The 17,021-nt window shown below is 42.0% G+C and overlaps 1 long non-coding RNA gene across 1 annotated transcript; it reads left to right on the top strand.

The window, feature by feature from the left end:
- The first annotated feature begins 223 nt into the window (after window positions 1-223).
- Window positions 224-15,515, top strand: LOC132650078 (uncharacterized). The gene is made up of 3 exons (XR_009588437.1): window positions 224-380; window positions 1,722-1,869; window positions 15,317-15,515. It is a non-coding gene; the product is annotated as an uncharacterized LOC132650078 (long non-coding RNA).
- Window positions 15,516-17,021: the final 1,506 nt, after the last annotated feature.

Here is a 17,021-nt window from a genome sequence, read left to right as displayed (position 1 = left end):
CTGCACAATGATTGCTCTATTTCAGCCAAACACACTGGGGGTGGGGGCGGGGGGTCCCAAAAACTTGGGTGGTCCCACCCTTAACCAGGAAAGGCTAGAGACTTGTCTCAGTAAAGAGAGATTTCCAAACACCCTTTTGCCCCAGGGAGGAGGTATTCAGGGAAGGCAGGCTTCACAATGCAGTAGCCTGCGGGCAGGCTAAAGCGCCTCCCATTCTCTGGCTCCATTGAAACAGCCCGGACTTTGGACTTTTTCCCCCTCTGGGAAGTATCGAGGCGCCCCGCCCCTCCGCTGACGTCACTCGCCCAGAGTTTGAACTTTCACCCCACCCCCCGAGCGCTGCGCTGACGAGTTCCCTTGCTGCCACCGGATTATTGGAGGTAATGTTTGAGCGCCACAGAGTGCAGGCGACCAGCGGTTAGTGGCCTAGGCCTTAGTGGGGGGGAGCCAGCATCCCGTCCCGCCCCGCCCCGCTGGGCAGTCACACGCGGCCCAGGAGCGCAGGCGCAGCTGAAGCCCCGCGCGGACGCACACGTCAGCAAACCTATTCTTGTAATCTGGGATTTAACCCTCTCGTGTCTGTTGCTGGGTAGTTTCAGCAACAGCTGAGGAGACTTACAAAAAACATAATAATATCTGATTAATATGACGTCAGTTACAAAATTACTCTCCATCCTAAGAATCGGGGGGATGCTCAGCTTGAGTGGGAAACGACAGTTCACTAAGATGACAGGATTGTTAGAATTAACAAGGATTTAAAAACGGCTGTCATTAAAAAGACATTGGCAAACAGCAAGCATCCTTGTGGGAAACAAATGGGGAGGAAACTCTCAAATCTCAAATGCATTTTTTAACTGAAAATGACAGTAGCTTACAGGTAAGAATAGCCTCAATATCAGAACCAGAAGATCTGGGGAAATAATCAGAATTGGTGGTTAGAATAAAATTTACTCTGTTTAAGCAAGGAGAGAAAATAAACTGGAAAAAAGAACAAACCTTCTGGGACATGGAAGATAATATTTGAAAAATCAAATTTTTTGATCAGGAGGGCAGATGAAACTAAAATAGTAATAAAAGAATGCCTAAAATTTAGCTAAAAGGCATAAACCTACAGATTCAAGAACCTGAGGAGTGTGTGTTATGTATATGTGTGTGCGTGTGTGTGCATGTGGGCGTGTGTTTTGGAACAGGGTTTCTGGTTGTAGCCTTGACTGTTCTGGAACATGTGCTGTATGTAGATCAGGCTGCCCTCAAACTCACATAGATCCAGCCCGCCTCCAGAGCGCTGGGATTAAAAGCATGGGCCAGGGCAAACCTGAGGAAATTCTAAGCAGGATAAATAACAACAAAAATCCATGGTTTCACAGAGCCAAACTTCTGAAAATTAAGACAAAGTAATCCAAGGTCTTGGTGGAGAACATGTTGTTTCTATAGAGGGGAAATACTAGAAAGCAGAAACAGTGGAGGAAAACTCGTTTTTCAAGTGCAGTCTAAGGCAGGCAGTAAGAAACCAACCCTGCATAAAAACAAAACCAGCTTCTAATGTGGGTTTATATAGCTTGCAAACACAGTCTTCAGGAATGAAAGGAAAATCAAGATACATTTTCTTACGACAAAAGCAAAACCCCCCAAAAAATCAAAGAGAATTTGCTGCTGCCAAATAGATCCTAATGAATGGCTAAAGAAAATGTTTCTTTCTTTCTTTGTTTTTTTGACAAAAGAAACTCAGTGGTAATGCTTCACTTTCACAAGACCCTGGGTTTGATTTCTCTGCCTAGCAAAGAATAACCACGATAATCTTGATGAACACCAATGACAAGAGAAGTCTTGGCCTATCACAAAAGGAAGAATGACAGAATAAAAGGGAAGGTAAATAGACACTTTTTTTTTCTCTTCTTGGCCTTTCTAAATCATGTTTGACAGTTAAAGCAAAAAGCAATAATTATAGCACTGGCTTTTGTAATTCTCAGTATATGTATTGGAAATCTTTAACACAATTATTAAATGCAGGAGTGTTGAGTTATCAAAAGAGGTAAGGTTTCTGTACTTCATTCACACTGTTAAAATGTGAACTCCAGTAGACTAATGTATATATGTATATAATCATATCTATGTATATACATTATATATGTATGTACACTATATAGATGTGTATCATGTATACACATATAATATTTATATATGCATGTAGTCATATGTATATACGATTATATACATATATATTCATATATACACACTCACATATATAATGTATATATGTATACATGTATATACGTAATATATATATAAAATGTAATACTTACACATGAAAAGGACCAGGCTAAAATATACTCAGCAGGGCATATTGACATGAGTCTGTAGTCCCAGCTACTCCAAGCTGCTTCAGGAGAATGACTCGAGCCTGGGAGTTTAGGAGAGATGCCCATTTCTTGAGAGAAAGAGGGAGAGAGTAGAAGCAAAAATGAACACCACAGCAAGAGCAACACGTCAAGCATTGTGATAGCAGTCCCACCACTCAGGAAGTAGAGGCAGGAGGAGCAGACACACAAGGTCATCCTGGGCTACATCATGAGTTTACCTGTTTGAAATGGAGGAACAATCAAACAAACAAGATATATACAAAGAACACAGTAGCTAAATCAGCCTGAAATTACAATTACACAGTGTCTACAAAGAGCACAGGAGGGAGGCAGGTGAAGGGGCAAATGAGAGGGTGAGGAAGGTGAAGAGATCAGAGGTAACCCTTTTGTCAGCTAGAACGATCTAGCCTTGCTTTGGTAGGCATCAGAAATGCAGAAGGGAAGAAGAATCTACCAGGCTTTTCCACAGAGCTGCGCATTGGCCAATGGGTTCCCAGCAGGGCTGTTTACACCGGTACTCAAGGAAGGGCTCTTCTCCAATCCTCCATCACACCAGAAAGGGCTCCTTGCCAAGGCATGGGCTCATCTAACTTCAGCACCATAAGGGATCCCTGCTGGGGCAGCATGGTATTTCTGTTTTCTGATTACAGAAGCCCAGAGCACCACTGTGTGACCTACAGTGCTGGTAAAATGGAACGAAAATGGCTTTGAAAACAGCCCTGATACAACTTTGGCAAGGGCTGGAGACAAACTCAATACATTTGGAGCTCTGCCCTGTTCCAAGTCAGGCAATCTTGGCAAACTCTCTCTTCTAGATAGAAAGCCCCATTTTAGCAGGCATCTTCGCTTCTTTGGGCCACACAGAAGAAAATGTGAACTGAGCACTGGTTCATGCTACTGAGGACAGGCTGTCTGATACTTCCTGCCAAGAGGTGAGCCCCAAATCTTGTAGTAGACCAAATTCTATGACCTACTGACTCGAAGTTTCTGGCTCCTCCAATCCTTGATCTCCCAGAAGAATACCTTTAAAGGTTTTTCATAAAGTTATTTGTAATTTTTATACTTTTGATAAAAAGAATAAGATGGCCTCAGCTAGTAAAAGTATTTGCTGCCAAGCCTGAAAACCTGAGTGGCAGCCCCGGAACCCACATCGTGGAATGATACTCCCATTTGTTATCCTCTGACTTCCACACTCATGCCATGGTGCATGTGCCCTCACCCCAAAATAAATCTAAAACTACTGTAAAAAAAAACAACAAGAAAAATAGCCAGGCAGTGGTGGTGCACACCTTTAATCCCAGCACTCAGGAGGCAGAGGCAGGCAGATCTCCGAGTTTGAGCTTAGTCTGGTGTACAGAGCGAGTTTCAGGACAGCCAGGGCTACACAGAGAAACTCTGTGTCAGAAAAAAAAAAAGAAAGAAAGAAAAAGAAAAGCCATTCATTATTCCAAATGCCAATTTAATCTCCTTGATAGAGAAGCATATTAATATATAAAAAGTGTCTTCCAATAATGGTACCATACCTTCAAATATTAAAATCACTTTCAGGAAGAAAAATAATCAGCTGGGCGTGAAACCTCACACCTGTAATCCTTGAACTCAGTAGGCAGAGGCAGGAGGATCACTACAAACTAGAGGCTAGCCTGAACTTTACAGCGAGTTTCAGACCAGCAAAGGTTATATAAGGAGGGAGAGACCGACCATCTCAAAACAAAACTAAACCAATACAGAAGAGTAACCTAGCTAACCTCTCTTTACAGACACAATATAGAAATGACCAAATATAGCAGATTCGTGGAGAATGTATATTTTGCAATATTAAGTTTTTCCAGTCCAGCTTTCCCCATCCCTTGCCAACGTTTTGCATACACACACAGGCCATCGTCACGTCCTTGCTAAGCAGAGAGAATTGTCAACGGTACTTTCCTGCTGGCTAGGAACTACACACCAGTGCTCACTAGCTTGTATGATTTTGTTTTCAAAGCTCTTGCTGTTTTTTTTTTCCCACCATGCTTGATATTGTGATGTCATGTGAAGGAAGCCCATCTCTCATTTGGAGCTTTTGAAGGACAGTTTTTCTAATCGTAAGTGGATGTATCAGATGCTTTTAATGAATTTTATGAATTTTAAGATGTTTCTTTTAGTCTGTAAATGTGGGTAGCCTTTATTTTCAAATTGTTCAGCAGCCCCGCATTTCTGAAATAAACACATCGCTTCATAGAAAAATAAAAGGCAGTCTTTGCCAGCTCTTTCCAGACTGTGTCACCATGACTCACGGTGGCAGTTCTCCAGAGCTTTGCAGATTTTTGATATTACGTGCTGGGATATTGTGGGAAATACCTTCTCTAAGAGCTAGTAACCTGAATCAGAAAAACCTTAAAAAGCTTTCCCAGGTTGGTTGTTGTTTTAAAATCAAATCATCGGTTTTTTTCAGCCTTTTCTTATCAGTACAGCTAAAATTTATTTTTCTCACGCATTGCTACACACACACACAAAGCCCACACACAAATACATGTAGTCTCTGTAACCTGTATGATGTGTTCTCCTAGATTCCTGATATATATATTTCTTATCATCTACATTTTTTTTCCTTGATCAGTCTACCTAGAGATTCATCCATTTTGTTGAGGGGTTTCTTTGTTTGTTTTGGCTTTTTGTGACAGGGATTCTTTGTGTAACCTTGACTGTCCTGGACCTGTTTTGTAGACCAGGCTGGCCTCAAACTCAGAGACCTGCCTGCCCCTGCCTCCCTGAGTGCTGGGATTACAGGCGTGTGCCTCTGTGCCCAGCTTTTGATAAATTCTTACTCTAGCTTTTTATGTGTTTATTTTTATTTTATTTTTTTTTGAGATTATAATATAATTGCATCATTTTCTCCTCCCTTTTCTCCCTCCAACTACTCCCATAAACCTTTCCACTCCTGGTCTCTTTCAAATTCGTGGCCTTCTTTTTTTTTTTTTAAATTGTTGTTACAAACGTGTGTGTGTGTGTGTGTGTGTGTGTATTCCTAAATATATAAGTAAACAAGCTCAGTCTGCACAATGTTACCTGTATGTATATTTTCAGAGCCAACCATTTGGCATTGAACCACCAAGTTTTGTGCTCCTCACTTTTTAATTACGTGCAGTTCTTTGGGTAGAGTTGAGGTGTCATGGGTCTACTTTCGTGCCAGAACCACAATTACATTTGTGTGTGTTTACATGCGGTATGTGTGCGTACTGGTGTACATGCCACGTGGGCTTGAGGAGAGGCCAGGGTTAACGGGTCTTCAATCAATCACTTCTTTACCTTGTTTCTTCAATTTAATTGATTGATTGGAAGAAGGTCTCTCGCTATGTAGCCCCTGGCTGGCCTAGAACTCACTCTGTAAACCAGGCTGACCTCAAACTCAGAGAGATCCTGGAGACTAAAGATTTATGCCTGTGTGTGTGTGTGTGTGTGTGTGTGTGTGTGTGTGTGTGTTTGACGTAATGTCTCACTGAAGCATGAGCTCGCTGTTTGCATATCTAGAGAGCCTTCTTGATTTGTCTCCACCATTCATCCCTGAGGTTGCAAACTAGTTAAATACAGCTTTTAAGGTTTTTACTTGGATGCCAGGAATCTAAACTGAGGTCTTTGTGTTGGGCAACAAGCATTTTGTGCACTGAGCCCTCTCCCCAATCCAGCTCTCCTGTATTTTTGAAGGCTATGTTTTCTGAGGAAGGAATTCTAAGAAAACACATTTCCTTCTCTTTCAGCTCATTAAAGAGCTATTTTTTTTGCAAGGCGGTAAATGGTGCATGTCTTTAGTCCCAGCACTTGGGAAGCAGAGACAGCCAGATCTCTGTGAGTTCGAGGCCAGCCCGGTCTACTGTTCTAGGACAGCCAAGGCTACACAGAGAAACCCTCTCTTTAAAAACAAACAAATAAACAAAAAGCTTTCACAGTACGTAAGTACCCTTCTTTCTTGCACCTTTTTCAGGTTTTCTTTTATTGGTGGGGTTCAGCAACTGGACCTGGGTGTGTCTTAATGTGATTCTCTTAGTGTTTGGTTGTTATTCATTGAGCAATGTAGATTGGCGACCTTACGGGATTTCTAAAATCAAATTTGGGAACTTTGTATAATGTACACTATATTGGTAAATTGTCTTGTGCTGTTTGCGCTCACTGGGAGGCTGGCTGGAGAAGCTTCCCCCATCTCCGGTGTGAGACCCACGCATGTTTATCTCAGTGTCCTCCAAAGCTGTTTTTCTGAGCACAGGCTGTCTGCCCCAATTGTTAGAGGGAGGAAAGAAAAGAGCAAAACAGCTCAGGAGTTAAAAAAACACCGTGCCCTTGAGAACTGCTACAAGGTAAAATGTTTCCCACAGAAGTTACTGCTGTTTATGGGCTAAAATCGCCCGAGGGTGGGAAAGACAGGTGGGGAGCTCAGCCTTGGGAATCTCAGCCGTGAGAGAAAGTTCAATTAGGAACTCCGACTGTCTCAACTTCCCCAGTTGGCTTGTGCCGGATGTTACAAACCTCAATTTGATGATGTTATCTTTATGTTGCTATTAGTTCTTTGGCTTGGAAGCCTCACCCAAGGGAACAGCCTCCTTTACCCAGGAATCTCTGTCTGGAACTCAACTTGACTGGTGCAGGTTGTGCGCACCTAGGTTGGCAATGTTCTCTATCTATCAATGCATCTGTCTCACTTGGTATTTATTCTTTTCCTTTGGCTTGCAATATACTTCATAAACTCACTCATTCAAAACCAGAGGTAGCTATCATAGATTCTTTTTGTTTTTGTTTTTTTCGAGAGACAGGGTTTCTCTGTGTAGCCTTGGCTATCCTAGAACTCACTCTGTACACCAGGCTGGCCTCAAACTCACAGAGATCTGCCTGCCTCTGCCTCCCGAGAGAGCTGGGATCATAGGTGTGCACCACCAAGCCCAGCTTGGGGCATTTCTTTAAATATGTTTGTGTCCTCAGCTTTTCTCCTCTCTTGCACATATACAAAACTTCTTGCTACTGTCACTGAGGCTCTTCCTCTTGTTTTGTAGCCTTTTTTCTCTTGGTGCTTTATCTTAAGTACACTTTTGTTGTTTAAGATCACTGGGGTTGAGGACTGGGGAGGGGCGTCCATCTGCAATGTGCTTGTCATACAAGTATGAGCACTTGAGATTGAGCCCCACCATCCATGTGTCTGAACCCCAGTCCTCTTGCTCGTTGGCTAGCCATTGTTATCCAATCAAGTAGTTGTGGAGTGAGGAGGAATGAGAGATGCTGTCCCCAAAACAGAAATGGATGCTATTGCCAAAATAACCAAATGACATTCAAAGCAATTTAGGAGCCAGGTATTTATTCTTAGTCTCATGCATAGATACTGTAAATTCAGGTATTATAGTTTTCCTAGTTAGAATTTCCATTTGGTTATTTTAGGATAGCATCTACTGCAGTTTTCATTGTGTTCATATTCTTTTACTATACTTCCTCCTCTTTTACTTTATTTTTATTTTTTTTACAATTTATTTATTTTATGTATATGGAATGGTCTGTTTTCATGCACAGCACAGAAGAGGGAATCAGATTCCTTATAGATGGTTGTGAGCCACCATCTGGTTGCTGGGAATTGAAATAAGGACCTCTGGAAGAGCAGTCAGTGCTCTTAACCACTGAGCCATCTCTCCAGCCCCCTCTTTCACTTTATTGAGAATATTTATAGTGGCTGTTCCTTGCTTGATGAGTTATGCCCTATGGATGTGACAGCCAAGGGAATTTTCTGGAACTCCTAAAATCCTCCCATCATCTTATTATATTAACCCATAGATTTTTATTTCAAAGGCCATTGCCCTGAACTACAGTGATAGCGACATCCTGTCAACATTCTATACTATCTATTTAGTGACATATCCAGTAATAATAACTCATTGTTTGTTTTGGAGTGGTGTTTTGGTCTCATGTTCTAAGGCCTAATAGGCCAAGTTACATAGTACAATGAAAACAAAACACAAATGCAAAAATGGCATCACAGTTGGTCACATGTTGGCTAAAACTAGAATTATTCATAACGTCCATTTCACCAAAGATCACACTGGTTATCCATGTCAGGTCGGCCCACATTGGTGGCATAGAACAGAGCTTGTGTGCATAGAGAGCTTACCTCCAAGCTGATTGGCATGTCACAAACATTTCTAGAAGCTTTCTAAACTTGCCTGTTAGCCTAGATAACTCAGAAGCCTGTGTTGATGAGGTAAAGATGAAGTGTTGTGCCAGCTGCAGGTATGAGGAAGTCATCTGGAATTGCACTTTACAGAACATATACTAATAGATAAAGAATTGAGTTATTTTAATTTTATTTTAATGTTATTGTTTTGAGTTATTATTGTTTTCCCATCTTGGCTGCATGAATGACGCTATACCTGTCAGTAAAGTTTAGAGATACTTTAAAGACTTTTGCTTTACCTGTATGATAACACCATAACTTTTGACACATTTCTCAAGGAAGAAAAATTACATTTCTCTCCTCTTTCTTTCTTTCATATATTTTATGTGAGACAGGGTTTCTCTTGTGTAGCCTTGGCTGTCCTGGACTCACTTTGTAGACCAAGCTGGCCTCAAACTCACAGAGATCTACCTGCCTCTGCCTCCCAAGTGCTGGGATTACAGGAATGCACCACACCCGGCTATTTCTTTATTCTTAATCATGTTGCTGACAAGGCACATAATTGTAAGAGTAAAGGCTAAGACTTACTGTTGTTGCTTTATCTGCATTTCTCACTTCTAGTTTTACAAATTCAGAAAGACTCCACTGTGAAAACTGTTGCAAGGTGACATGGAACGTTTTGATAGACTCATTGCCAGTAGAATGAGGATTTTGCATAAAACTATTAAAAATTCAGCCATGCAGTTTAAAATGATTTGTCATTTTGCTGTGTGGAATAAAAGCTTTCCCTCACTGCATTGTCTACACTTTTGACAATTACCATCTTTGATTGCTAGTTAGATGATAAATAAATGTATCATATATAGAGAAAGTGGAAATAATTGAAACTGTATTTAAGGAACCATTTAATGAATCATAACATTAGACCTTTGAGACTCTCAGGCTACTGGGAAAAAAAACAGATGTTGCTAAAAATATTTAACCACAGTCACTCACGATAATTACTCTAAAACAATCATAGATTTTAAGTTTACTTATAAATTGATTGTCTGCTTTCAACAAAATGAATCTAATGATGTAGTGGTGGGTCTAGAGTCAAAGTTCTGGGTTCAAAATTATATTTCTGACACTCATTAGCTACATGATTTTGGACAAGCCATCTAATCCTCACAACTCTGGTTTCTTAATCTTTTCGTTTGTTTTTCTAGGCAGGGTGTGTGTGTGTGTTTGTGTGTTTGTGTGTTTGTGTGTGTGTGTGTGTGTGTGTGTGTGTGTGTAGCCTTGGAGGTCCTGGAGTCATTTTGTAGAGCAGACTAGCCTCGAACTCAGAGAGATCCGCCTGCTTGGGCCTCCAGAGCTCTGTGATTAAAGGCGTGGGCCACCGCTGCGCAGCATCTATGTAAATATTTAATTTTAATGAATTCTTTTGAGGTACTGGGGATCAAACCAGGGCCTTGTTGCATGCGCTAGGCAAAGTGTCCTGCCACCCAGCCACACCCCTGGCCTTCTGTTTTTTAATTCTTCACAGATACATAATAACTGTATGTTTTTACCGAGAAACAGTAAGATATTTTGGTACATCCACAATCAGTATACAGTGATCAGATCAGGACTATTGACTTCATCACCTCAAACATTTAGTGTTTCTTTTTGTTGGGAACATTTAAAATCTCTCTTAGCAAGCTATTATGAAACAGACAAGCAATTACTGTCAGAGTTATCCTTCCCACCATGATATGGAGCACTAAAAATTCTTCCTCCCGACCAACTGCCCTGTCTTGCCTTTCGCCATCCTTTCTCTGTGATTACTGCTCCTCATCATTCCGTATCTATGGCAACTGAGATGAGTTTTCTTGGTGGCCAACCTGACTACATTGGAATGAGCTAAAGCCCAAGTGGTGGGCTATTATGCCTGTGAGGGATGTCTCTGTTAATTAAACCACTTGAGTAGAAAGACCTACTTTTTCATCCAGCTCTTTGGAGGTGGAGAGATCTGCCTTTAATCTGAGCCATACCTTCTGCTGGCAAATGGAAATATAGGACATGGAAGAAGGAAGCGTGTTCTTTGCCTGTGTCTCTCTCTGGCAAATCTATTCCTTTACTGGCATTAGAACCTACTTCTTCAGGATTCTGGTACATTCTGAAGATCAGCTGAGACATCCAACCTCGAGGATTGAATAACTCCTGGATTCTTGGGCCTTCCATTGGTAGATAGCAATTATTAGACTAGCATGTATATATATGCATGTATATGCATCTTTTGTTCCTCCAGGGAACCATAATTATAACGATTGTTCTACCTGCTTCTATGAGATCAGTTGGGGATAGAGCTGTAACTAAGTTTAGAATGCCTACTTAGCATGTCCAAGGCTCTGGGTTTGTTTCCTAACATGAAAAACAAACAAAAAAACTGTGAAATCTGTGCACCTATTTCTTGGCCCGTTGTCTTGTTGCTTAGATATTTTATTCCAATTGGAACATTAATTCCTAGTGGGAGATTCATTAAGAGTCAGTAAATACACAGAACTTCTAAGTTTAGGAAGTAAGCAGAACTCACAGGTTTCGGGACGCTCCTGATACTTACAACACTCATAAGGCCCCTTCCCCAAGATTATACAAGCAAGAATAATTTCTGGGAAGGGGAGATGCTCTCTAGCCCAAGCTGTCTGCAAGTCATGTAGGAAGCTCCAGAGATGCTTCCTTTGTGAGTCATCACGATGCTGGGGTAGGTTTGGTAGCTACCTTTGAATCAGCTGCCTTTGAATCATTCATGCTCTCATAAGTAATCCTAATAATGTCATAGGTTCACTGAGCTCCACTTGCTTGGAATCATTTCTTTCATTTGTTGTTGATGAATAAGCATCGGCTCAGATTTCCTCAGGGAAAGTCATGCAACGTCTTACACACACACACACACACACACACAAGCACACACACACACAAGCACATGCACGCACACTTGTGTGCTTGAGTGCATGCATGTGTCTGTGTGACATGTGCATTTGGGTACATGTTCATGTATGTGAGTAGGCCTCCACCTTACTGTTTTGAGCTCACCAGTTAGTTAGGCTGGCTGGCCCCTGGGCTCTCAACTCATCAGTTTCTGCCTCCCAAAACACTGAGAGATTACATCACTCGGATGCTGAGGATTGAACTCACGTCCTCAGGCTTGCTCGAAAGCCATTTCCGAAGCCCCACGCAACATCTTTAAAAGTTAAAATCTTTTTAAAAATTATCTTTATTTTTGAGAACTTCATACATAAGCACTGCGTATGTATCACTCCCGTCCTTCCTCCCACTTCCATGTCCTGCCTCTCAAACTTATGATCTTTTTAATTGTTATTACATGTATGTGAATAAGCACATGTATATATGTAACATATATGTGCACACATGTATATATAACCGACTAGATCCCCTTAGCTTTACCCCCTTGTTTAATCTCAAAGTGAGATTAAATCTGTAGTTCTCCGTCTAGGGGTGGGACCATGTACAGTTTCTCCTTTTCACATTGGCATGTTAACCTGTGTCCATCATTCTGCAGGTCTTGTTCAAGCAACTATATTGTTGAAGAGTTCATGGGTATATTTTCCCTGCCATTGCGAGGGGAAAAGTTGAAACCTTAAGCCAGTCGTGGTAGTGCATGTCTCAGACAAGTTTTGGGGAAGAGGATTCAAGAATTCCAGGACGGCCTTGGCTGCATAATGGGAGGCCAGCCTGGGCTACCTGAAACTGCTTTCAAAACATAGAACGAAGCAAAACATCAAAGAGAGAAAGAAAGAACTGTTAACTCCCCCTTAAATGCCTGTGAAGCCCAGGAGTAACAATTAACAGTTTATAAATACTTGAACAAAAGTTGAAGCAGAATAAACCTCAGCGGAGACCCTGCAATGAGAGATGCACAGTACTTTTCTGCTTTTCTTTTATGTGCTGGGGATCGAATCTCGGCTCCTGTTTTCGGGCAGCATGAGGAAGCTATACCCCGAGCCCTGAGATGAGGGCTTTTTAACCTTAGGCTTTCTCTGACCTCCCGACTATCTGGTTTCAGGCAGTGGAATGGGATACAGAGAAAAGGGCCCAGCTGCCTTTTGCACCTTGTACTCTTGCCCTGGGTGAATTTCATTCCAGCAGGTCTGACTCTGTTTGGAAGTCAGCATAGCAACAGTCCTAAGGCATCTGATGGCGCAAAACAAATAAAATGGTCTGCATGGAGGAGATGAAGCATGGGAAAGGAACTTTGGGATCTCTCAGTAGGAGGGCAGTAGATGGCCTGACACCTTGAATCCCAGCACTCGGGAGGCAGAGGCAGTTAGATCTCTGACCTAGAGGCCAGTCTGGTCTACAGAGAAAGTTCCAGGGCAGCCAGAGATACACAGAGAAACCCTGTCTTGAAAACAAACCAAGTCAGGCATGTGGTGGCACAAAGGCTGGCATATCTGTGAGTTCCAGGCTAGCCTGTTTACAGAGTGAGTTTCAGGACAGCCAGGGCTCAAGAGGGAAATTCAAAAAAAAACCAAACCAACCAACCAACCAAACAAACAAACAAAAAGAGGGCAGATGATGGCTTTTGAGATCAGAGCCAGCTGAATCCTTGAGCTTTAAGCCCAACAAGTGACTGCCTCAGTACATAAAATGGAGACCAACCGTCAGCTTCTGGCCTCCACCCAAACACATGCAAATAAATACACATGTAAACATGTCTACACTCATGCAAGAGCACCCATCACATACACACAGGTCAAAAAATAACGCTCATGGTCATTCTTGGCTACACGGTAAATTTAAGGCCAGCTTGGGCTACAAGAAAACTCTGCCTCCTAACAGAAAAAAAAAAAAAAACCTGAAAAAAATCTCAAAGACCAAAACCAACAAGTAAATAAATGTCATTATGTATAATATTGCTTTTTCTCATGAATATTTCATGTTGGGTATATTTTCATGCTGCTGCATGGGTGTTTTTTTCCCCCCGAAGTTGTGAGTACTTCATGATACAACCCTAAATTAAGGTAATTGGCCTCCCACTACAGGACATTCAGATCATTTCCACGTCTTAAGTGCATTGTGTAAATATTTCTCTAAGACAGTCGGACAGAATTGGAATGAATGGTCAGAAAGTGTGTGGGCTTAGAAATCTGATAATTTGGGAGTTATGTAGTGGCTGTGTGTGTGGACATGTACACGCACACGAGTATACGTGTGCAGAAGCCAAAAGGGGACATCAGATGTCCTCTCTCTTACTGCCAAACTAGAACTCGCAGTTTTTCCACAAGGCTGTTGACCAAGCCCCCAACTCTCCTCCTGTCTCCAACTCTTTCTTCCAGTGCCCTTTGGCCATGCCTGGCAATTTGCATGGATGCTGGCCTCGTGAACTCAGGTCCACATGCGTGTACAGCAAGAGCCCATCATACACGCAGGAGACATCTCCCGGCCGCGCAGTTTTGATACCTTTAGTAAAATTAACCTCTAGGTTTTAACAACTTACAAGTTTTGAGACTATTTAGCAAGTGAATATTTTCACTCGGTATTTTTCTCTGTGTCAGAAGGTTGACACCGTGATAACAGGAAATCAGCCTGTGGAAATGGTTCCTGCCCAGCACAGGTTGCCAGGTCAGGCTGAAGCCGACTCTTACTGAAGTGGTCTGAAGCTGTTAACTTTACCTAGGGAAGCTCACTTCGTAATGTTTATAGTTTGGAATATTGGATTTCTTTTCATATATTTCCGGCCTCCTATAAGGCTGAAACATGAACTCTAACCCCAGGATGATGTCCGATATAAATATGCCTCTTTAGAGCCTGTGAAGTGTTTTCCCACACATTTTCTTTTTATTTAACTTTTTTGATTCTTTGGGAATTTCACATCATGTACCCCAGTCCCACTCATCTCCCCTTCCCTCGTCCCCTCCCCTCCCCCCACATATTTTTATTGTGGACAGATGGACTTGTTTTCTTGGAGGTTGTGTTAACATGCCCAAGGTCCTGGACTCAGTCCCCAGCACCTTGGGCGTATTCGCACGTTTTTTTTAACCCCTGGACTATGACTATTGCATCCATAGGCCTGCATGTATTTTCTTTTCTGTTTTAAAATATCTGACTTAGGAAATGGAGAGATGGCTCAGCATTTAAGAGTGTATACTGACTGATCTTGCAGGGGCCCTGAGTTCAATTCCCAGCACTTAGGTTGGGAAGCTCATAACAGCCCGTAGTTACAGCTCCAGGGAGAATTTTTTGCCTCTGTTCTAAGCATATACTTCACCTGTGTACACACACACACACACACACACACACACACACAATTTAAAAACAACAAACTAAAATTTAAAACTCTTAATACACACATACAGATATACACATGTATTAAGATATATACCTATATGTATGCATGTATGTATGTATGTATGTATGTATGTATGTATGTATGTGTATATATATATGGGTTGGGGCACATGAGTGTCACAGCATGTGTGTGATGGTCATAGGACTGGAGTCTTCTTTCGCTCGGTGGGCCAGGTTTGGTAGCCAGCACTTTGGCCAGTCAGCCATTTCCTAGCCCCCCTCCTCTCCCCCCCCCCCCCCCCGCCGCCCGTGTATTTTAAACGTGAATGGCATGTTGAATTTGAAGAATGTTCTCTTAGAAATACCAGAAAATTCAAAAGAGAACAGCAGCGCTAAATGATCAATCAGACCATGCCGGCATGCCTCTCATGTCCACGGACTCAGTTCTGTACTCCGAAGCCGAGATTTTTCTCTCTAACAGCGTTTAGAATTCTGAGTGGCTCTTTTTGAGTCCTAGCCCTTGGTCTTCAAAATTAATGACAATATCCTATTATCATAGCTGATTCCTGCTTGAACCATTCTCCAGGAACCTCTTCATATTGCAAGACAATGCAAATTACAGATAGAAACAGCTGAGTTACGGCTTAATCGCCTACTCCTTCTCCTTGAGCCCTGTGGACCCTACCAGCCGTACACTCCAGCAGAAAGGATCGTTACCGACAAACAGCTAAACGGTGCTTGAAGCAAGAATGACAAGAATCGGGGGGGGGGGGGGGAGGGAATAAAAAAAAAGAATGACAAGAATCTTTGTGTGGAATCTTTCAGCTACCCATTTATTTAGCATGAGTCACGTGCCTGTCCTTGTAGGAGAGGAACAGAATTTTGCTTGTGCACTGCAGCAAGCCTAAAAGAGGTTTCTTCCCCACCCCCTTGCAAAGTCCTTGGTCACAAGACTCTCCAAAGGCCTCCCTGCAGAGGAAGATGGTGTTTTGGTGTTATCTAGTCATTTAGAAAATGAATGAACTATTTTTTTTCCCCATGAACGATTTGCACCTCCCCCAGACCCCCAGATGTTTCTGAAAATGTGCAATTCAAAATGTATCCTTCACGGAGTTCCAGGGCTGCACCAGCTATATTGTTAAAAATCTTCTCCATAGAACATTCCACATCTGTACTTAAGACACCAGTAACCTAGACAGTCTTCCTTCACGTCTTATATGCGGGTTGGCCTTATTTCTCTTTTGGTCAGGAGTTGGAGATGGAGCCAGGCTAGCCCGCCCTGCACTGACCTACATCCCAAGCGCTTGTTTTTGTTTTTCCTGAGGACAAGGTCTCACCATACACCTTAGGATAACCTTGAGTCCTCAGATTCGCTTGCTTCTGCCTCGCAGGTGCTGTGATTACAGGTAAGAGACACACCACACCCAACACTTGATCTCATTTCTTCCTTGTTTCCGCGCCCCCCCATACCAGTGGCCAATGACTCACTAGTACTGAAGGTTACAGGGAGCAGGTCTGAGTTGTGCAGTGGAGATTGTCTGTGTGTTCTCCTGAAACTGCAGTCTCTGCTGCAATGGGCCCCAGTAGAGATTGACAGTCCGTATTTCTAATAGACTCGAGATTCGTCTGAGAACCACAAGGGTGTCTGCCCTATAACCTGGGAGAGGATAAAACTTTTACAGCCCTGACTCAAAGTGCAAAAGCAATAAGGAAAAGATATTCAATAAACTTGGTTGCACTAAAATAACCCATTACATGCAGAAATGCCTGCTATAGGACTAAAGTAGCAAAATGGGAAAAAAAATACATCCGATTTGTATCATGAAGGGTTACTATCCTCAATACAGGAGACACTTGTAAAAACGGAGAAGACTAGTGATCCCTGGAAATGATCTAATATTAGGAAAAATAAGTTGAAGCAAAAGAAATACAAATGGCTCTGAGCCATGAAGAAAGTCTTCAATCCTATTTTGTTTTTTGTTTTTTGTTTTGTTTTTTTTTTTTTTGGTCTTTTTGTTATATTTTGTCTTTTTTTTTTTTTTTTTTTTTCTGAGCTGAGGACCAAACCCAGGGCCAAGCACTCTACCACTGAGCTAAATCCCTAACCCCAAAAGTCTTCAATCTTATTCACAGTAAGAGAAATGCAAATTCAAGCTTCATTGAGACCTCTCTCCTAGGAGGTTAGAAGACTCCAAAAGTTTCATGGCTTTTTCTGCAATGGTGCATTATGAAAACATAAAAACACAAATTCTATTTAGCATAGA

Source organism: Meriones unguiculatus, chromosome X (assembly GCF_030254825.1).
Source record: "Meriones unguiculatus strain TT.TT164.6M chromosome X, Bangor_MerUng_6.1, whole genome shotgun sequence".
NCBI classification, from domain to species: Eukaryota; Metazoa; Chordata; class Mammalia; order Rodentia; family Muridae; genus Meriones; species Meriones unguiculatus.
This window is presented reverse-complemented; position numbering and strand designations above follow the sequence as displayed.